Source organism: Quercus suber, unplaced genomic scaffold, assembly GCF_002906115.3.
Source record: "Quercus suber isolate HL8 unplaced genomic scaffold, Cork oak 2.0 scaffold_189, whole genome shotgun sequence".
In the NCBI taxonomy this organism is placed as follows: domain Eukaryota; kingdom Viridiplantae; phylum Streptophyta; class Magnoliopsida; order Fagales; family Fagaceae; genus Quercus; species Quercus suber.
The window spans coordinates 1,171,005-1,194,417 of NW_027069647.1; the positions used below are offsets into that span (position 1 = coordinate 1,171,005).

The window sequence follows — 23,413 nt, forward strand, 5'->3', positions numbered from 1 at the left end:
TTTTGATCATTTTTTAAAAGGTTTTGGGGGTAGTTTGTAAGTTTTTAGGTTTAGGAGTATTTTGGTCATTTTTTAGGTTCTAGGGGTATTTTGGTTATTTTTTATGTTTTAGGGGTATTTTGTATGTTTAAGGGTATTTTGGTCATTTTGAAGGTTATGGGAGTATTTTGGTCATTTTTTAAGTTTTAGGGGGTATTTTAATTATTTTGGAGGTTTTAGACGTATTTTGGTAATTTTGTAGGTTCTAGGGGTATTTTAGTCATTTTGTAAGTTTTGTGGCTATTTTGGTCTTTTTTAATGTTCTAGTGATATTTTGGTCATTTCGGTTGTTTTAGTTTTATTTCCATCAAATTAGAGGTTTTAAGGGTTTTTGGTAATATTTGAGGTTTTAGTAAGTCAGTCATTTTTAGGTTATAGTGGGTATTTGGGTTGTTTTCAAGTTTTTAGGGGCATTTCAGTAATTTTCTAGATTTAATGTTATTTTGGCCCATTTAGAGGTTTTAGGGGTATTTTTGTGATATATATTCATTGATTATTGGGTGGGTTGGGTTTTACCCATAATAATTGGGTTTGAATTATAACTAATTGGTTAAGTGAATAATAAATGGGTAAATGATTTTATCATCACGTGAAGACACCAATCGGTTTTGGTGTAGGTGGTGCTTGAATCTCAAATCTCTTATTTTGTTACAAAATTATAACTATAGAATATGAACAACTCACTTTGCCAATATTAATTGCAGTTGCTACTAGGTTATAACTTGACCTCACTTTAATTAACCAATTACCTAAGTTGATTAATTAATTCAGTTTCATGCAAAGTTCCAATTAATAGTACAATTACATCATGAATCTAGAGTTAAGTGTAGTAGAGAATAAATGAACATTGCCATATATATGGTCATGATGGGGAAATTTTTTGTAGGAAAAACTCTAACCTGTGATTGTGTTGGTCACCGCTCCTGAAGAATCCACTAATCAAATTAAGTTTACAAGTATAGAGATTTTACTCAATTCCAAATACCTATCTATAGTGGAGCCTATTAATCCTAGCTTAGCTCCAACCTAATTGGATTATAATCTTAGCAGACTTTGCTCGGTATAGAACCCTTGGTGCACAAAAGTCGCAGCAATATATATATTTATTGATCTCACAGGTTCAAAAGGTGAAGGTTAGGGTTTCTCCCTAAAAGCCTTAGGGTTTTTGTCTTTACAACCTTATTTAAAGTGGCCATAATGGGCTTTTATATAGGCTCTCAAATAAGGTTACGAAAACCCATACCTACAGCCACTTAAAATAGAACTTTTAGGGCAAATACAGTTGCCGCTTATCTCGATTGATTGACAGCTATTGAGCTTGTCTTGATCGATCGGTGAGTTCTTGAGTTGGAGTCGAGGAAACATAAACACCTTTTCTTCAATTGATCCTGAGTCTTCATCTTTTTTTGGATAAACCTGAGTCTTTATCTTGGACTTCATAAAACATACCATAAAATCAACATGACAAAAATGGTTTGTTCACTGTTTGCCAATAGTCAAATTTTTTACCCCAACATTTGCATTAGGGGAAATGGAAATAGTCATTGGGGCTGACTAAACTTTTAATCTGTGATTAAAAAAAAAAAAAAATTCAATGAAGTGATGTAGATATATTGTTAATGCCAAGATTTATGGTACGCCCATACCTTTCTTTTGTTACAAATTTAAGAGAACATACCAACTATGCAACAAAATGGTCCCTTGGGTATTCCTTTAATATGCATGTCCTGTCCCCACATTGATGTCACAACCCACAACCACAAGCCGTTTCGAACCCTTAAACAATGTGATAAAAAGTGGCCCTTTAGAGTGAAGTCTGAACTCTGAAGTGCTAGTCAGCTTTGCAGCAAGTTGTTGGCCAGTATTTATCTCCTGACGTGCTTAGCTTTTGTAAAAAAAAAAAAAAAAAAAACTCTCTTTAGGCTTTGGCATTTGTTTCTTTCATTCTCAGTTCTCACCTTCTGGATTAATATTGTATACGCACACAGGGCCAGCACACTTATTCAGGACCTCGTGTCTGCGTTTAACTTCACATTCTTAGGTTTGCTATTCGGCCCTGCATAGAGTGTTATATTATAGTATATCATGAATATTTTTTGGATGAGAAGGGAGTTATATGTATAACAATTTCCTTACTTTCTTGTTTTTATTTATTAATTAGCTAGGCAGTAAAGAAGATACTACATCTTAGAAAAATCCCTTTCACAAATGCACATCTTTTAGGGCAGAAATTCAAAAGGGTTAAATGATTACTAGCTAGAGAATTGTTAGTCAGAGCTACGTATGGTGCTTTAATTCAAGCCACATGAAGTATGCATCTAACTAAAGCACAGTTTAATATTTATATATAAGCGAGGCAACATGCAAAATATCCTTGATATTAACATTCTTTGTTATGCTTCATACTTCTCACCACGGAATGAGGGTTGCGATTTTTTATTTTTATAATCAGGGTTTGCCAAAATTTAAGCAACTAGAGTGTCTCCGTTGTTTATTATAATTCAAAATTTTTATTTTATTTTTATTGATCTTCAATATTAAATTGATCATTTAGTAATAATCAGGGTGGTCAATTATTAGGCAAATTAGAGTGCATAGAGTATAGAGTAGGCCCTAGGTTTTGCGTTACATTATACGCATCCCAAGCCCGACATTGACACATATAGTTTAATACATTGTGTAGTAAGGAGTAAATGCAACCCAATCTAGTACATGATCTGACATCGGTGTAAATTCCCCATCAAACAAATAATTGTAATGTCCTATTATTATATAGACGAGAGAGAGAGAGAGAGAGAGAGAGAGAACAGTTACCTGGATATGGAATTAATGGAAAGAGCAAATAGAATTGGAACAGTGGTGGGGATTGGGACAATCTCTTGATCTCGTAGTTGGCCGGGCAGACCAGTGTGCGCACACCAATGTAAATGTTGGGATTCATTGAAACTACTTGCTAGCTTTTTGTCCCTGCATTTGCATATATAGATCATCTTCTAGTTTTAATAACTATATGAGATTGGAAGTGTAAACACACGTCCTTACAAACTACTCTTGGTTGGGATCAGGATTCAGGATGACATGCTTCAAATAAAAAGTTCTGACCATATCTCTAGGTTCATAAACTTATTATTATTATTTTTTTTTTGAAAAAAGAAGTTGAAAAACAAAGATATCAGCCTTGTAGTCCATGACTTCATGAGAAGAATGACATTAACTGTGTTCATTTGGAGACTACAACTCATACCCATATATATATATATATATAGCACTTTTAATTTTGGATGCTTTCAGTACTATAGTGTTATAATGATTTTTATACTTTGTTTTATTGTGATAAAGTATTAATGGACAAGGGGTATGAGATGCACATTTGCTTTTACGGGGAGGATGTTATTACCTGACGTTTGGTTTGGCAATTTCAGAAATAGTGAAGGTATATATATGAGAAATTATTGTTTCATGCATTTTGATATGTAATCTCTATCCATACAATGTCCATACTTGTGCATTAGATGTCCATATTTTAAAGAATTTTTATATTTAACACATGATGTAAAAATTAAAGTATATATTGAAAGTGCGAAACAATTAATCATAAAGACCTATACATATTGCATCTATATATGGCTGAATATTTCAACAGAGCACGTGATGTTTGTCAACTCTATGCTCTTTCTCATGAGTCGTTTACTAGCAATTCAAAGTTTGTGTCAAGCTACATGTGGGCATGAGTAGAGTATTGAAAAAAGAACTTAAGGGATGTATAGATAATTGGATATATTACATCATATATGTTATATTATCTGCATCCGAATCTTCTAAAGAAAAATATCTCATTCATCAATAATTTCATGAACAATATGGAAGTGGACATTAAGGTGCTTGGCTTTAAAAGTGATGGGCTTGGTTCTTTGCTAGATGAATGACATTTTGGCTGTAACAAAACATACACTTACGATCTTGATGAATCCCCAAGTCTTCATTCAAACCATGAATGAATGCCACTTTGGCTGTAACAAAACATACACTTATGCTCTTCATGAATCCCCAAATCTTCATTCAAACCATGTAGCCAGATAACCACTTTGATGGCTTCTATTATAGAGATGATGCGGAAGTTACAAGAAAATAAATACGTTACTTTTTGAATGGAAAAAGAAACTAAATGGATGGAAAAATAAAATAAATACGTTAGCTTCTAAATGAAAACCTCGAATCCATGAAGGGTCTCATGAATCCACTAGAGAGAAATAAACAAAGTCTATATTTTTATAAATCTGAAAACTGAATTGCCTTGGAGGCTATAGTATGTTTAAATATCAAAAAGTAAACCTAGGGCGGCTAGGAAAATGCCTAGAAACTCTAATTCGCACTAATCATGTAATTAGGTGGCAAATAGTAATTTTTGCCAAAAATAGAAAAATTGAAATAATTGTGGAAATTGAAAATACTATCTCTAACAGACTTCCCAAAATAGACAAGACATTATTCTGACTTTTAAATTAAAAGTTATCAAGGAAAAAAAAATTACAATATATAGCGAAAACACTATTTTCGGGGCCATAACGAAGGAATTTGCCTAAATTTAGGTGACCCTTGAGATATTTTGAGTTTGGTTAGAATGTCGTTTCCCTTCAACCAGCCAAATTTTATGCAATTCCAAAATTGTCGCCTAGATGGCCTCTATTGGCACTTTCCTTAATCTTGCGCTGTGAGTTCTGGCATCCTTGTTACTTCAAGAAGGCTTGTATTGTCTGTTCTACATCACATAGCCATGTATTTAGCATTAGTGCTTAGCAATGCAACATTCAACTATAATGTTGACCTCCACTTCATTGAAGCTATAGCAAATATAAACACGTGGCCCATAGTAGAATGATGCTTACCTAGATAACCAACATAGTATAAATCAACATAGGCAACTAAGTATTATACAACAAAATCATCCCTAAAAAAATTCAAACCCAAATCATTAGTTTCCAAAAAGTATCTTAAGATTCATTAAGTATCTTGTTATAAACACCTCATTTTGTACTCATAATTTAATCTTGAGAGAGGGCAAGATGATCATTTCACATATCCAAAAGCATGATTGTAATTTAGCCACTAACTCATTAATCACATTTCGTAAAAATGATATTGAGGTTTCAACAATCACAATGATACGTTCGATGCCTCAATTGGACTATTGGATTTAAAAATATTGCTAGATTAAGTTTAAACGGTTAATATGCATTTAATTAGGTGAAGGATTATTGAAAAATTAATTTTGATTGGACACTAAAAGTGACTAATTAAAATTGATTAAATTGAATTTGGTAGAGGTAGCAAAATCAACCCAAACTCATCCATTAAAATAAGACCCTAATCCACCAAATTATTAACTGGGTCAAATGGGTATTGACTATTGACCCAATTAAACCTAATTAACAAAATTTTAATTGGGTTTTAACTAGGTACCAACTCTAAGTATCATTTGTAGTAGAACTAGGTATTGCAAAGGTTGTCTTGGAAGGTGATTTAGAGATGATGATTAAGGCCGTGAAAAATGCTAGGGACTTGCGGGCTTTTCATGGTTTGTTGATCCAAGATGCAAAGTTTTTCTCTAATAGTTTTACTCAATTATGTTACTCTCACATTAAGAGGGAAGGTAATATGGTTGCACACTATCTAGCTAAGTATGCAAAAAATGTTTCGAATTATGTTATGTGGATGGAGGATGCTCTACCACAATTCTGTAATGTACTTTAGTTAGATTTTGCCAATTTTCTTAATGAAAGTTCTATCTTCTTCCTCCCGGGAAAAAAAAAAAAAAAAAAAACTCTAATTATCATTTACCCAAATTACTCAACTCTAAAATAGCACTAAAACCACTAAAAAAACCAAAATACTATTGAAACCACCAAAATGACTAAAATACAATCCAAAAAAAAAAAAAAAAACCCCCAAAACCTCTAAAATGGCAAAAATACTCCCTGAAATCTCAAAAAAAAAAAAATCCAAAACTATCTAAAATAACCAAAATACCCATAAATCTTTAAAATGAGCCAAAATACCTAGAATCCTCTAAAATTACCCAAATATCCTTGAAACCTCTAAAATGACTTAAATACACTTGAAATCTCTAAAATGACAATAAAATACACAAAAACCTCTAAAAAGACCAAAATATCCCCGAAACCTCTAAAATGTTCAAAATACACCAAAAATCTCAAAAATGACCAAAATGCCTTAAAAATCTCTAAAATGATCTAAAATATCCAGAAACCTTTAAAATGACCAAAATACCCTTGAAACTTCTAAATAGGAAAATGCTAGGCACCTATTCCCCCTAACTTAAGGGGTTCGTTTGGTTGGGAATGTGGAAAAGTGAGAGGGTAGAAATAATTTAATTTCTCTCATTTGTTTTTGGTTGGGAGGCTGGAAAAGTGGAATGATAGAAAACTTTTTTTATTTGGTTGAGAAGGAAAATGGGAGGATAGAAAATAGAATTTGTATAAATTTACCATCATATCCCTATTTGATAAAAAAAAAAAAATATATTTTTATTTACAAAATTGTGTATGAATTCACACTTTATTTTTTGTTATTAAAAAAAGTAGCATAAAAAAATTCAAAAACCCAAAACTGATTAAAAAAAAAAAAAAAACCAAAACTAGTGAGAATAGAAACAGATGAACACCCAAAGCAAACAAAAGAAAAAAAGAAAGAAACAAGTGAGAATCAAACAAAGTTGAAAAAGTCCAAAAAGGAAAAAAAGAAAAAAGAAACTATCGAGACAACACGATGTTGATGCCCCACTTTGGCAAAGAGGCCCAATAGTAGGAAGAAGCCCAACAATATAGGAGAAAAAGAGTTAGTAAATTGAGAAGAAAACCATTAAGCCCGAATGACAGGAATAATGGATCATAGGCCTAGAAAATAACAAATGGGTCTCAAAGAAAGCAAGCGGGCTTAAAGGAGCCCAGAGAAAAGAAGTAGTAAACTCATGACATTATATGAAATAGTAAGCAAGCAAGAATAGGCCAAAGAGGCCCGAAGTAATGAATTAAGTGAGTAAAGGGTTGATGGAAAGCCCATGAACCCTAAAAGTAAAGGATATGGTAATTTGGGTCGGGGAAGCCCAAAAGACTTAGCAAAGGCCCATGAGAGTAAAATGGGCCAAGAATGCCCAAGAAAAGGAAACGGGTTGAGGATGCCCAAGGAAAGGAAATGGGCCAAGGATGCCTAAAAGGATGAGACGGGCCAAGAAAGCTCAAAAGCAATGGAATGGATCAAGGAAGCCCAAAATAGTATGAATACTAGCCCAATGGTAATACTGGGCCACGAGAATTAAGCAAAGGGAAAGTATGCAGCAGGCCCCAAAAGAAGCCTAACAAGCAGGGTCATACAATAGTATAGCAGGAATGATAGAATGACATGGCAGAAGTGCTAGCAGACCTATGAAAGGGGAAAAGGATGGATTAGAGAAGGAATAGGCCATAATCAAGTAAGGCCTAGCCCAGAAAGGAAGTAAGACATAAAGAACGAAGGTTCAGGAAAACATTCAGGCTACAAGAGGTTAAGAACAAGCAGCAGAATGTGTAGAGAAGCTTTCAAGTCATGGCAAACGCATGAGCAGCAGACAAGCCATGGACACACATGGAAGAGGAGCACGCACAAGGCTCAGAGACCACTAACTTGTACCCAGCCAATACAGAAAGTGGTGGGTCATGGGTTAGAGGTAAGAGAGGGTATAGTCTGATGGTGGGGAGAAGGAGAGAGCCTATTTTGGGGTTCCTGCTCAAACTCTTTTGGAAGAAATGTCCTGCTAGGATGACATACCACCCAAAAGAGGGAAAGATGAGCTAGAATCACTAGGTGCATGCCATGGGAGATAGTGGGAGAGAATGTCCACCCTTATTTGGATGGGAATACCACGGTGAACAAGCAAAAAAAATAAGACTCTTTGTCTGGTAATGGGATGTGGCTCGGCCAGCATAGGTAAGTGGTAGTGGTTGAGCAGCTGACAGACTAGTGGGTGGTCTAGAAGGACACCCACACCCAGACAAAGCAGTTAAGGGGTAAAATAGTAAAAACCTTTGGTGGCAAGCAGTATAAAAGGGCTCTTCGTTGTGTATAGGAAGGGGGGAACAAGGAAGAACGGAACAACAAGAGAGAAAAACAAGAGTGAACATAACAACCCCACAAGAGAATAAGAAAAAGAGAGAAAAGGGAGAAGAAAACTTAGAAAGAAAAAAGGAGTTAGAAAGAAACAACAGAGAGTAGGTAAGAGTGTGATAGCAAGTATGCACTAATAGGCTAATCCCTTCTCTCCCTCTAAAAGCACACCCTCTATTAAGGATTAAGGAATTTAAGCATAAACTATTTAGGCCCATTCTCTCAAAGTGGGTAATTTCCATGGTAGAATCTCTTTGCGAGGTTACCTACATTGAAGAAGTGGTTCCCTTCTTGGACTTAACTTCGTAAGATAATCAAGCGTGGCATACTAATCATCTCTTTTTCATTTGATTGATTCAGCATTGGTGTTATTTTTCTCTTCTTATTATCATCTTATTTATATTGCATTTATATTGCTGCATTGCTTTATCTTCTATTTCATTTAATACTTTTTCCTCTTTGGTTGACATTAAGCATACTTCCCTTTATTGTTGTTATATTATATCTACCTGCCATAACTCTTTTGTAACAGTTTCTTTTGCCATGGGCATGTCACCAAAGTTTTAGCAAAGGGGCCTCAGTTTGCGCACAAGCCGGTTTGGGGTGTGTTGTAGTCAAGACGGTCTTAACTCTTCTACCCAGAACCTTTGGGCCTTAGCGTGGCTGGGGGTAGCCCAGCTTACAGTTGTAAAAAGGCTCACCACATTTAAATTGGTGACTTTGCTGGGGAGTTGGGAAAAAGATAGGGATAGTAGATGGAAGCCCTCACAAGCTATGCCCCCAAGATCTAAAGAAACACGAAACATAAGCACTGTGCCCTCACAAGCAGAGTCAAGGCCAATAACGCCCTACTAACACTAGCCTAAGCAGGCGGAAGGTGTCAACAGAGTGGGGGCCAAACCCCAGCAACAACAAAGAATCCCCACTAAAAATGCCAACGTTTTTGTCAAAGTGTTGCAGTCGTTGCAACACTTGCAGCAACAGATGATGGAAGAAATCCGTCAAATAAAGGCAGACAAGATGAAGGAAAAAGAAAGCCAGCATGACCTAGAGCATGCAGCAGACAAGGAGGAGACCCTAGTTGGATGCGCTCCGCAGAATACAGAGCAGCGTTTTATCACTATGGTTGAAGTCGCAGCTCTCTTGGAGCAAGAGAGGGCCAAAGCACCTAAGGAGAGGTTCTACGTGCGAAGACCTCCTTACCCACTAAGAATACTCAGCAGGCCATACCTTGAGAGGTATAAACCATGAGTTTTTGCGTAGTACGATGGCAAAAAGGGAAGTACTGTCGAGCATGTGAGCAAGTTCATTGATACTCTTGGCCCTTATGTGGCAGACGAGGACCTATGTTTTCGGGAATTTTTTAAATCACTTTGTGACCGTGTGTACACCTGATATATCCGTCTAAAACCAGGGTCAATCCCAACATGGGATGACATGGTGGATGTATTTTGTACTAAGTACTTCTATAGAGAGGAAACAGTAACACTTGCAACTTTACAAGCAACTAAGCAAAGAAGTGGCGAAGATTTGATGGAATACATTAAAAGGTTCAGAGACATAGCCCTTGATTGCTATGATCATTGTGAAGAAAAGACATTGGTGGAAATGTGTATGGTAAACATGATCAGGGAGTATAGAGCTGTCCTGGAAAATTTGGAAATTTCCCAATTCGCATAGTTATTGCAGAAAGTCAGAAAGACCACCCAGTCGGTGAAACTAAGTGCTGACAAAAGAAACACTCCACAAGCTATGGCAATATTCATTGGTGAAAAAAAGAGAAATTTTGATGGAAGGAAATATGATACCCCTCCACCATTGCTATGTACCCCAAAGGAGTTAAACGTGCCCCTAGATAAGTGGATAGCAGATGGAGTCTTTAAACCTAGTCAAGTCTCCAGAGAGCCCACCAAACAAGAGTGGAGAGACTCATGCTTCTGCCACTTGCACAATTATGTGCAGCATCCTATCGCAGAATGTTGGGCACTTCACAGACTAGTGCACTGAAGAATCAAAGAAGGGACTCTAGAGTTATCCCAACCGGAAGTTCAAAGAAACCCACTCCCAAGCCACAATGGAAAGGGTTTAGTAGTAGTTGTCATTTATGCAAATCTAGGGGAAGATGAGGAAGAAAGGCAGACCCTACCTGCCATAGCGATTACCACCTTGTAGAAAAGTTTCAAGTTCAAGAGCTTGTTTCATCAATTGGGGCTCACAATAAATGAATGAAAGATAGCTACAGACGCTTTGGTAAGCATTGCCTGTAGGGTAGGAATAGAATTTTTGACAGCAGAAGTCACGGATGACAGAGCCCTCTTGCAGGAGGTAAGTGAGATCACTTTCATTGATGAAGATATGAAAGTGGGGTACTTAGATCATAGGAAGCCCCTTTATTTGGTAGCATCTATAAATCAAATCCCCATCAAGATGGCTTTGATGGATACATGTGCTTTCGTGAATCTCATCCCATTGAGCACCTTATAAGCTGCAGGAATTTCAGAAAAAAAGATTCAGGAATCTCTAATGGAAGTAATAGGATTTGGGGGAAGAGGCGAATATACTACAGGCCATATTCAGCTGTGGTTGAAAGTGGTACCAATAGCCTCTTTGGGTTGCTTCCACGTGGTAAAAACAGAGGTCTCATACCACGTACTATTGGGAAGACCATGGTTGCATAAGCACTGACTGGTCCCATCTATTTATCATCAGTGTGTAAAGGTCAGGTTGAATGGTAGAATGATAAAAATAGCGGCAAATCCATCACCCTTTGAACAAGCGGAGGCTCATTTGGTAGAAACTATGTTCTACGATAAGTGGGCACCATCTAGGGAAAGATCAGTATCAAAATCGCAGGGCACCCTCGTGCCTAGGTGGGAAGACATCCAAGATGACCCAAAGCCCGATCTAAGGAGGCTATTGATGTAGAAGAAGAAAAGGAAAGAAGTGCCCACTTTGGAATCAGATGATGCATCGCAATGTGTCAGGGTTTGGGCCCCTGATGGCAGAATTGTTTACAAATTATAAAGGTGCACAGGGCCCACATGTGATGTGCAAGCGAGCCCCCGGCAAGAATGGTAGCATAAAATTTTGGTATGCTGTGTGGCTCAAGAAAGTTCAAAAGAAGAAAGTAATACGAAGAGAGAGGAGGAAGTTACAGCAGAAGAAAGACTAGAAGAGGTTGACCTAGGGTCTAATTTGTAGGAACCAAGGCCCATCTCAATTAGTTCAAAACTATCAGAGAAAGAAAAAGAATGGGTAGATAAGGTGTTTTCGCATGGTATTATAGCAAAATGCCTAGGTTGGATCCTAAGCTGGTGGTGCATACGTTGAATGTAAATCCTAAGGCCAAGCAAGTGGCTTAACTTTCCAGAGTACTCCATACTGAAATAGAGGAGCAAATAGTAAAAGAGGTGTAGAAGTTGCTGGTTGCGGGTTTCATTAAGCCCATCCAGCATTCACGTTGGTTGTCCAACATTATGCCAGTAAAGAAGAAGAATGGGTAGATAAGGTGTTGTGTAGATTTTAGAAATCTCAACATAGCTTGCCTAAAAGACGAATTCCCATTGCCAAACATGGACCTGTTGATAGAATTTGCAGCAGGAAACGCCATGTTTTCCTACATGGATGGGTTCAGTGGATACAATCAGATTCTAATGGTGCCAAAAAATGCAGAGAAAACAATCTTTAGAACACCCATAGGTGATTTCTACTTTACTGTGATGCCTTTTGGGTTAAAAAATGCAGATGTGACCTACCAACGTACCATGACGACCATATTCCATGACGTAATGCACCGAGAGTTGGAAGACTACGTAGATGACATAGTTGTGAAGTAAAAAAGGTTAGAAGATCATGTCCAAATATTGAGGGAAGTGTTTGAAAGATGTCGGGCTTTCAAGTTGAGAATAACTCCCCTCAAGTGCGCCTTTGGAGTATCTTCTAGGAAATTTCTGAGTTTTCTAGTTCATAGCAGAAAAAATAGATGTAAACCCAGCCAAGGCCACAACCATAGCAACCATGAAGCCGCCTGCCATGGTGAAAGAATTGAAGAATTTCTTGGGGAAAGTCTCGTACATTCGGAGCTTTATCCCTGGTTTAGCATCAATCACTTCGGCCTTCACTAGATTACTCAAGAAGGGGCAAAGTTTTGAGTGGGGAGAAACACAACAGACAACCGTTAAAAGGTTATAGCAGATTATGATGAACCTTCTTATAGTGCAAGCCCCAATTCGCAAAAGGCCGCTAATGCTTTATTTGGCCAATAGCTCATATGCCATAGGCGCATTGATTGCCCAAGAAGATAAAAGTGATGTTGAGCAACTAGTTTACTACATCAGTCTTGCTTTGAAAGACGTCGAGACTCGCTACCCAAGAGCAGAAAGAGCATGCTTGGTGATAGTATATGCTTCATAGAGGCTACGCCATTACTTCCTAGCCTATGAGGTATGGCTGATGACGAAGTCCCACTCAATCAAAGCTCTGTTGCGGCAGCTAATCTTCTTTGGAAGGGTATCCCAGTGGTTACTATAGTTGTCACAATATGATTTGAAGGCGGGAATACCCAAAGTTGTAAAAAGCCAGGCCATAGCAAACTTGTTGGCACAATTCCTGGGAGAAGAGGAATTCTTCCTGGACGATGAGGTTCCAGAGGAGGTGGCCATGGCAGAAGAAGTCAAAGAATAGTGGGTAATGAAGTTTGATGGATCCTTGATTGCCCACTTAAGAGGCATGGGAATAGTTCTATATCATGAAGAGGACGAGGCCGTGGCACTCTCGCTCAAATTGGAATTTCCCTGCTCAAACAATACCGCAGAATATGTGGCTTATCTCACTGGGCTAGCTACGACCCTCGAAATAGGGGTCAAGCACTTAAAGGTAATTGGTGCTTTGAATGTAGTGGTCAACCAGACCAAAGGGAGCTTCTCTTTGCTTAACCCCATACAGAGCGATGGCTCAGAAGATGGAGGAAAAGTTCTCAATATTTGAGATAGAGCATGCTTTAAGAAGCGAAAATTGGTATGCAGATGCGTTGGCCGCGTTAGAGTCACAGATAATGTTTGAAGGAAGCAGCACCAAGATAGAAGTCAACAAACGGAAAGAGTCCATTATTGAAATACTGAAGGAGAGGTTCCAAGAAGAAAGATGTGAAGAAGATTGGAGAATTCCCATAAAAGAAGCTTTGATGAAAGAAGGAGACATGGCAGAATTGAAGGCATTGAAAGACTACGCCTTGGTAAAAGGAGAACTGTACTACAAAATTCTGGGAGGAATTCTGCCAAGATGTGTAGGGCAAGAGGAGGCTCAAAGAAAGTTGAGGGAAGTACATGACAGAACTTGCGGGTTTTATGGAGAAGTCAACCTTTACGCAGACTCCAAAGGGCAGGTTTCTGTTGGCCAAGCATGGGAAAGGACGCGGACCAAGTCCAAAACCAATGCGAGGCCTGTCAGCTTATGGCAGACAAAGAGGAAAGCAATGCTATCTTCATCAGCGAAGATTGGAGGAACCCATTTGTGCAGCACTTGGTAGAAGGCATCCTGCCACAAAAGCATAGTGAAAGATACAAGTTTAAGAGGTTGGCAACGCGTTACTTTTTGCATGACGGAGTCCTTTTTAAAAAAGGGTATGATGGAGACCCGTTACGATGTTTAGGTCTAGAAGAAGTAAGGGAGATGATAAATGAGGTACACATAGGAGAATGTGGGGAGCACTAAGGAAAGAAAAAGTTGTACAGATGCCTGCTATAGATGGGTTCTTATTAGCCCACCATGAAGGACACATCAGAATTTATGAAGAAATGCCACAGTTGCCAAGTACAAGCGAACCTAATTCACACTCACCCATAGAACTTACACAGTATGGTCACCCCATGGCCCTTCCACACCTGGAGGCTTGATTTGGCGGGACCAGTTAATCCACCATCATGTGGGTACATATGGATTTTAGTGGCTATAGAGTATTTTACAAAGTGGGCGGAAGCAATATCACTCTGTAGAGCTACAGAAGGGGTAGTGGAAAATTTTATCAAGGAAAACATATTTTTTAGGTTCAGAGTGCCCCACAGAATCATTAGTGACAATGGCACGCCATTCGTTAACAGCAAAGTGACAAAGATGCTAGAGTTTTATCAGATCAAACACCATTGGTCGTCGCCCTATTACCCTCGAGGGAATGGGCAAGTAGAGGTGACAAATAAGAAACTCATAAAGATCATCAGTAAAATGAACCAGGAGTATACTAGGGGATGGGCGACAAATGTGCCGGACGCCTTTTGGGCTTATTGAAACTCACCAAAGTCAGCCACAGGGTTTTAGCCCTTCTCTTTAGTCTACGGAGCAGAGGTGATAAGCCTCGCAGAAGTAATGACTCCCTTTTTGAGAGTCATGCAAATGCGGAAGAAAGAAAAGGAGATGTGTGAAGACTTACAGGGGCTGGATGAAAGAAGGAAAGAGGCTCAAGAATGCATTCGTAGATACAGACAAAGAATGACTCAAGCTTATGGCAGGATGATTAGAGAAAGAATGTTTTCAGAAGGGCAACTTATGCTAAAGGTAGCTGACCATGTCAGGCGAGGTATGACAGGACCATCTAAGTTCTCACCAAAATGGGAGGGACCCCTTGTGATAAGAGAGGTATATGCAAGTGGGTATTATCGTTTGGCCTAGATGGGTGGCAAGGATCTGATGGACCCTATTAATGGCAAGTGGCTAAAACGATACTATGCTTAAAAAAAAAAAAAAAAAAAATCATGTGGTTACACCTTTTGTTTAATTAGTTCCATGTTTTCTTTCCTTTCCTCCAAGTGACTATGTCATAAGGTAATATTGTAGCATGCTTTTATTAAGAATGTAATGAAAACTACGAAGTATTAGAAAACATATTGTATTATAGTCATAGCAATAGCAAAAATAGCAGTGAGTGTAGCATCATAATTTACAAACCCAAACTATAGCAGTCATGTTAGATTGCCAAATAAGCGTAGAAAATATAAAGTGTACTAGATAAGGAAATAAAGGAAAGAAAACAAAGGGGAAACTACATAATCTCAACGAAGTCTGGAAATGAGAGTCTGATCTCCAAAACTGGATCCAACAACACTAGAAAGAAGGCACTTATGACGTCCCTTCAAGTCTACCACCTCTTTCCTCAAAGCCTCAATGCATGTATCAATGGCATCCACAGTAGGCTGAACCTTCTTCATGAAGTAGGCTCGAGCAATCTCATGCAAATGGTCCAACATGAACTCTACAGCAAAGCCCATTCTAATAAACTCTTGGACCACAGCCTTCCACTACAAAATCCTCTCAGTAAACATGTTATCAGCAAAGTTGTGCTCGATATCGTTCATCACACATCCCAACAACTTCAGGAAATGCTCCCTCGCAGAACAGCTGAAAAGAAACCCCTGCATGAAGTTTCTGCGGTTGCTATAGACTGCCTCCAAATGGGAAAAGCTCTCCTCAGGAACCCTGAAGCCGTGGAAGTCAACATAAGGAGACCCAGCAACCTAGAAGTCCGCAGGATCAAGATTTTTAACCTTGGGTTGGTCGAAGCGAGTAAAGAAGGCTGCAGCCTCGCTCATGGGATCTGGAATTGTGTCAGAGCTGTTGCCCACCTCAAACTGAGAATGTGTAGTAAGAATCAAACCTAGAAGAAGATATGGAATGCAGTGTAAGGAATGGATGAAATGGAGGGAGCGAATTCATAGAGAAGATAAAGAAAGAGATGGGAGAAAGGAGACACATACCCATAGCCTTGGTCTCGTGCTCATCACTGTCCTCCTCATCAAAATCAAAGACCCTCTTCTTCATGGTAGGCTCATCATTAGAATCCTCAAGAACTTCCTCAAATTTCTCTTCAGAAGACAAGTTTGCATCAAGCCCACGAATGGCAAAGCTAGGAATGGACGAGGGAGTAACCATCAGAGAAGAGCCATCATTCACAGCCAGAGATAAAGCTGTAAAAGGATTGTTGGTCGATATAACAAGAGGTGTAGCAGGGGAGGCAATCTCAGTCTGGAAAGCAGCTGGAGGAGTAACTCCTTTATGGGGAGTATAAGGGAGGAATGGAAGCAGGCTCACTAACCCTCTTGGTCTGGGCACCCTCCTCTATAGGTCCAGGCTCGGCTGAAGGGATAGAGGTCTTGGCAAGAACCCCCTGTGCAGCAACAGAAGCAGTAGAAGCCATGGTCTCAGCCACCACATTTGCCCCATCAAAGAAACCCTTTATGGATGTGCCCATGGCAGCAGAAACCTCCTCATCCATGGGGTGATAGATGGAGATGAGCTCGGGCTCAGCCTGAAGGACGTAAAATAAAAGAGAAAGGAATGCATGATAAGTGGAGATGCGTACACACACACACACACATACACACACACACACACACATATATATATATATACACACAAAAAGAAAAGGAGAGAAAGAAACGGGGCACATAATGACACATGGCAATGAGAACACATGCAAAAGGCGAAAGAGAAAGACATACCTCCACCTTGGGCTCATCAAGCAATATAGGGCGAGTAGCAGAAGTATCCTCCTTGTGCTTAGACTGCAAAAAAAGAAAAAAAAAGAAAAAAAAAAAGACAAAAGGAAGGAAATAAGTAAGCATGTATAATAGGATTAGCCACAAAAAAGCCCTATAAATAAGAAAAAATAGAGAGGATGTAAAATTAGAGATAACATACTCTCCTTTCAGAGGTGGCAGACGAAGGAAGGGGGGGATGTCTTCCTCTTGCTGTTTCGGGTCCTGTTAGAAGGAGCAACAACAGATGGCTACGGAGTAGTAGAACTAGACTTGGCTGCTGTTGGGCGCTTGTTGGAACAAGTATGAGCAGAAGAAGGAGGAGAACTCTCCAAGACAATATTACCTATGGGAGGAAGGCTGCCCTCGAAAGGGGTAATGTCTGAACAAGTCTCAAAGGAGTCATCACCCTTCTTGGCAATCTTAGGCTCGGCAGACCGAGACGAGAAGCCTTTCTTCGCAGGTACGGGGAGGTTCGTCACCTTCACTTTCTTCTCCCGACCCATGGGGAAGTCATCACCATACCAGAACCACCCCCTTTCCTCTGCATCCCACTCAAATATAGTAGATCGACTTTACTTCCTATCATATGCCACCACAGACTTGGTGGGAAGAAGCAATCGAGGTTTGGCAAAAATGACTACATTAAGGCTATCAAGAGGAATGAGAGAAAACACATGACTGCCCAACAACTCCTGCTTAAATGAGATCATCACGGCCTACCAATACTTATGCATGGTAGTAGTGCAAATACCCTCCCTTTGTGAACTTGGAATAGTGACTGCTGTAAAATGCCTGCTCCAAAACTCAAAGGCACTGTGTCATAGGAATGGCTGAACAAAAGTGGGAGACTCCATAATAGTAGAAAAATCATCAGGAATATCTTGATCCAACCTAAACTACCTCCTCACTCTATCAGCAGAATAATGTACAAACTGAATCCCCTTATTGGCCAAATAAGGCAACCATCCAGCATTGGTGGCAGCCAAGTAAGTAATACCCCTCTCATCAAAACCAGTTAACGGGGTGGTGGTCCCAGCAATATCAACAAAAGGACCCATGGCAGAATCAGCACATGTGTAACCTGTACCCAAATTCCTATACGCCCTTCAACAAAAACCAACTCCTTTGTCAAAGAACTCAACAGCAGGATGCCTAAGCGACTTCAATCCAACCCAACGAAAAGGCAACGGAAAATCAGATGCAAACCAACCATAGAAATTAGTTATAACCTTTGGACACGAATGATACCTCTCTTTGGTAAAGTGAACGGGCTTACACTTCACCAAATGCCTAGCACAACGCTCCCACAACAGATGCTGCAAAATGGTGCTATGGGCAGAACATATAAATGGCCCAAAAACATGGGGGCCAACGGCAGACCCACCCCAGCGGATATCTTAGTAGCTAATTGGAAATACAAAGGCTTTATAGTATAATGATAATGAGAGCCAAACAATATGGGAAGAAAAGAGTTAGTAAATTGAGAAAAAAACCATTAAGAATAGAAAGCAAGCAAGAATGAGCCAAAGAGGCCCGAAGTAATGAATTAAGTGAGTAAGGGGTTGATGGAAAGCTTATGAACCCCAAAAGTAAAGGATATGGTAATTTGGGCAGGGGAAGTCCAAAAGACTTAGCAAAGGCCCATGGGAGCCAAAGAGGCCCGAAGTAATGAATTGAGTGAGTAAGGGGTTGATGGAAAGCTTATGAACCCCAAAAGTAAAGGATATGGTAATTTGGGCAGGGGAAGTCCAAAAGACTTAGCAAAGGCCCATGGGAGTAAAATGGGCCGAGGATGCCTAATAAAAGGAAATGAGCCGAGGATGCCCAAGGAAAGAAAATGGGCCAAGGATGCCCAAAAGGATGAGATGGGCCAAGGAAGCCTAGAAGCAATGGAATGGGTCAAGGAAGCCCAAAATAGTATGAATACTGGGCCACGGGAATTAAGTAAAGGGAAAGTATGCAGCAAGCCCCAAAAGGAGCCTAGCAAGCACAGGTCATATAATAGCATAACAAGAATGACATAATAGCATGGCAGAAGTGCTAGTAGACCTACGAAAGGGGCAAAGGATGAATTATAGAAGGAATAAGCCACAATCAAGCAAGGAAGGAAGAATGAGGAGTAGAACGTATAGATAAGCCTTCAACTCATGGCAAATGCATGAGCAGCAGACAAGCCATGGATATATATGGAAGTGGAGCACGCATAAGGCTCAGGCACTACCAACCTGTACCCAGCCAATACAGGAAGTGGTGGGTCATGGGTCAGAGGTAAGAGAGGGTATGATCTGGCAGTGGGGAGAAGGGGAGAGCCTATTCTAGAGTTCCTGCTTTAACTCTTTTGAGGGAAATGTCCTGCTGGAATGACATACCACCCAAAAAAGGGAAAGATGAGTTGAAATCACTAGGTGCATGCCATGGGGGATAGTGAGATAGAATGTCCACCTTTATTTAAATGGGGATGCCATGGTGAGCAAGCAAACAAAATAAAACTCTTTGTCTTGTAACGGGGTGTGGCATGGTTAGCACAGGTAAGTGGCGGTGGCTAAGTAGCTGACAGACTAGTGGGTGGTCTAGAAGGACACCCACACCCAGAAAAAAGTAGTTAAGGGGTGAAACAGTAAAAACCCTTTGTGGCAGGCAGTATAAAAGGGCTTTTCGCTGTGTATTGGAAGGGAGGGAACAAGGAAGAACGGAACAACAGGAGAGAAAAAGCAAGAGTGAACATAACAACCCCACAAGGGAATAAGAAAAAGAGAGAAAAGGGAGAAGAAAACTTAGAAAGAAAAAAAGAAGGAGTTAGAAAGTGTTGATGCTTATTTTGGGAAGCTCAGTGGAAGGAAGAAGCCTAGCAACATGGGCAGAAAGGAGTTAGTGATTGGATAGAAAAGCCATTAAGCTCAAGTGGCAGGAATAATGGATCATAGGCCTATAAAATAAACAAATAGGCCTTGAGGAAGCAAACAGGTCTAAAGAAGCTTGGAAAGAGAGAAGTAGCAAACCCATGGTAGTATGTGATGTAGAAAAGTAAGAATGGTCCACAGCAAGCTTGAAGTAATGCAAGTAAAGAAAGTCAGAGGTTGATGGAAAGTCCATAAGCCCCAATGATGAATGATAAAGTAATTGGGCCAGAGAAGCCCAAAGGAGTTAGTAAAAACCCATAAAAATGCAGAATTAGAAAGAGTCGAGGATACCCAAGGAAAGTAAATGGGCTAAGGATGCCCAAAAGGAAATATATGGGATACAGGAGCCTGCAAGTAATGTAATAAAAATCCCAATAACCATACGGAGTCATTGATAGAAGAATGAGCAGCAGACCTAAAGAAGCTTAGCAGGCTTGGGTCAAATGACATCACAGTTGGAATGACAGAGTAGTGCAGCAAGAAATGGTAGCAAGACTGCAGAAAGGAGCAAAAGAGTGGGCTGAAGAAATGAAAGCCCACAATCAAACAAAGCCCAGCCTTTAAGGGGAGCAAACCATAAAGAAAGGAAAATCAGAAAACAGCTCACGCCGTAAGAAGTCAAGGATGAACGGCAGAATGTTTAGACGAGACTCTAGACCATGGCGAATGCATGAATAGTAGGCAGGTTTTGGATATACACAGAAGTGAAGCACGTGTAAGGCCCAGACATCACCATCCTGTACTCAGCCAATACAGGAAGTGGTAGGTCATGGGTCAGAGGTAAGAGGGCATGGTCTGGCAGTGGGGAGAGGGAAAACCCTATTTTGGGGTTCCTGTTCAGGCTCTTTTGGGGAAAATGTCTTGTTAGGATGACATACTGCCCAAAAAAAGTAAAGGTGAGTTGGAATCACTAGGTGCATGCCATAAGGGATAGGGAGAGAGATAGCACCCACACCGTAGTAGGTAAGAGTGCCATGGCAAACAAACAAACAAACAAAATAGTCTTCTTTGTCTGGTGATGCGGAATGGCACAGTCAACATAGGTAAGTGGTGGTGGCTGGGTGACTGACAAACCAGTGGTGGTCGGTAAGGACACCCAGACCAGACAAAGGTAGTTAAAGGCTAAAACAGTAAAAGCCAGTCACGATAGCATTATATAAAGGACTCTTGCCGTGCACAGTAGGGGAGAACGAACACAGTAATAGTAACCTCTTGGAAAGAATCACAACAAATAAGCAAGCACTGAGAAAGAAAACGAAAAGAAAAGAAAGGAAGAATTAGAAAGAATGAAAAACAGAGAGCATAGAATGGCAGGCATGCACCAATAGGTTAATCCCCTCTCTCCCTCTAAAGCCCTGCTCTCTACAAAAGGCAAAAGATTCTGGGCATAGGCCATTTAGCCCCGTTCCCTCAAAGCAATTAATGTATTTCGAGGGACATTATTTGCATTGAGGAAATGGTTCCCTTCTTGGTTTCGGCCCAATAATATAATTTGGCCCGGCAGACTGATATTTCACTCTTTGATTCAACAAACTCATTACTATGTCTTCCCCACTTATTTTTGCTATTTTATGTACGGGGCGTCTTTTGTCGCTCCCCTTTGTTTATTCTATCTAAATAATGAATGCATTTCTTTTGTTATCCTTATTACATCTGCCTACCATAACTTTCCCATAGCAGCTTCGTCTATCATGGGCATATGATCAAAACTTTGGCAAATTGAGCATAGTTTGTGCACAAGCCAGACCAATGTGGGTTACAATTGGATCAGTCCCAACTCTCTAATCTAGAATACTTGGGCCCAGTACGGCAAGAGGCAGCCCAGCCCAACATTACAAAAAGGCCTACCACAGAAAGAAACAACAGAGAGTAGGCAAGAGTGTGATAGGAGGTATGCATCAATAGGCTAATCTCTTCTCTCCCTCTAAAAGCTTGCCCTCTATTAAGGATTAAGGAATTTGAGCATAAGAAATTTAGGCACATTCTCTCAAAGTGGGTAACTTCTATGGCAGGATCTCCCTGTGAGGCTACCCACATTTAAGAAGTGGTTCTCTTCTTGGACTTAACTCTGTAAGATAATCAAGCGCGGCAAACTAACCATCTCTTTTTCGTTTTATTGCTTAATCATTGGTGTTATTTCTCTCTTATTATTATCATCTTATTTATATTGCTGCATTGCTTTACCTTCTATTTCATTCAATACTTTCTGCTTTTCGCTTGACAGTAAGCATACTTCCCTTTATTGTTGTTATATTATATCTGCCTGCCATAACCCTTTTGTAACAGTTTCCTCTATTGTGGGCATGTCACCAAAGTTTTAGCGAAAGAGCCTCAGTTTGCACACTAGCTAGTTTGGGATGTGTTGTAGTCAAACCGGTTCTGACTCTACTACCCAGAACCTTTGGGCCTTAGTGTGATAGGAGGCAGCCCAACCCATAGTTGTAAAAAGGCCCACCACACATAACAAAAGACCAAAATGAAAGATAAAAAAATTGAGACAACATTGAAACATGGCGGTGGCTGTGGTTGTGGTATTAGGGGTAGTGTTGTTTGAAACATAAAAGAGCAAAGTTTTTAGTTTTCCTTCCTATTTTCTCTCAAATTTGGGAAATTTGACATCTGGTGGGCCTAGGAGAAAACACATGGGCCCCATCAGTTTTCCTTCCTAAAAATCCTTCCAATCAAACACCCTCAAAGTTAATTTTCTCTCCACTTTGCTTTTCACTATTTTTCATTCTTCTTAAAATCTCTTCTACCTAACAGACTCTAAAAGTCGCTATGTGAGAAGTTAATGGCCATATCACGTTTTGAAACCCACACATTCAATCATGTAATCATCATTTATCATCTGAAATATACAAATCATTCTCTTCATGCGATCACAATTATTTTGAATGTAAAATTCTAATCCTAACACATGTTCATCTCATACATGCCATCATCATTTTAAGATTATCATCATCAAAGCATGAATACTTGTTATGCTTGAATTAAAACTAGGGATAAAATACCTAGGACTTTAGAGATTTACTTGCATGCACTTGCTCTAGTAAAAGACGTACGTAGTGACAGAATACAGTTGATGCTTGGAGAAAATCTTATGGTCTCCTCTCTCCCAGCTGATCCTTGCACTGATAAGGGAGTTGTGCTTTGAAGGTATTTAATTGTTGATTTGATGGTTATGACCTGATGCTCTTAAGTTTTGATGATCGGAGTTCCTGGAGAAGAACTAGATCATGTTCTTAAATATTTATCAGTTCATAATGACTTTATGAAAAGAATGTGTGACTCATGAGTAGAGTGGGAAAGTGGTGTTTTTCTTTACAAAGAGTGATGTTACATAAAATAACCTAATGCCTCTCTTACAGGTTTTTCTCTGAATCTCTTTGAATGCTATTATGTTGAATTCTCATAATTTTTTCCAAAGAGTCCCCCCTAATTTGGTAGTCAATCTTTGATTTTATAGAAGGGGAAAACTTAAAGTTGTTGAGTTTGGCTCAAATGTCTTTTTCTCAAAGCTATCTTACTCACATTTATCCAAGAGTTGCTTTGAAATCAACCAAATCTACACTGAAGTGCTGATTCTAGCCTTCGGAGTGCTGATCAACACTTTTCTAGGTCAAAGTGTTGATCTACTCAAAGACTTATCTTTAGCTCTGTTTAGTTTTATCTCAATGTTTTAATAATTTTTAGAATCTTTACGTGTTTTGAACCACATTCTAAGCCCTTTCATGATCATATTATTATTGGAGATAATAGCCTTTTTTTAGTTTTAGTAACTATCGA

At 39.4% G+C, this 23,413-nt stretch overlaps 1 long non-coding RNA gene across 6 annotated transcripts; it reads right to left on the minus strand.

The window, feature by feature from the left end:
* Window positions 1-959: 959 nt before the first annotated feature.
* On the minus strand, window positions 960-22,947 carry LOC136069784 (uncharacterized). 6 transcript variants are annotated; one of them, XR_010631007.1, is made up of 6 exons: window positions 22,639-22,893; window positions 16,689-16,751; window positions 3,996-4,925; window positions 2,854-3,006; window positions 1,686-2,095; window positions 960-1,606 (listed from the first exon to the last, which is right to left on the minus strand). It is a non-coding gene; the product is annotated as an uncharacterized LOC136069784 (long non-coding RNA). The 6 variants fall into 6 exon arrangements; XR_010631004.1 differs by having other exon boundaries at window positions 961-1,606; window positions 1,718-2,095; window positions 22,639-22,891; XR_010631005.1 differs by lacking the exon at window positions 960-1,606 and having other exon boundaries at window positions 1,934-2,095; window positions 3,996-4,134; window positions 4,250-4,925; window positions 22,639-22,947.
* Between the last annotated feature and the right edge of the window lie 466 nt (window positions 22,948-23,413).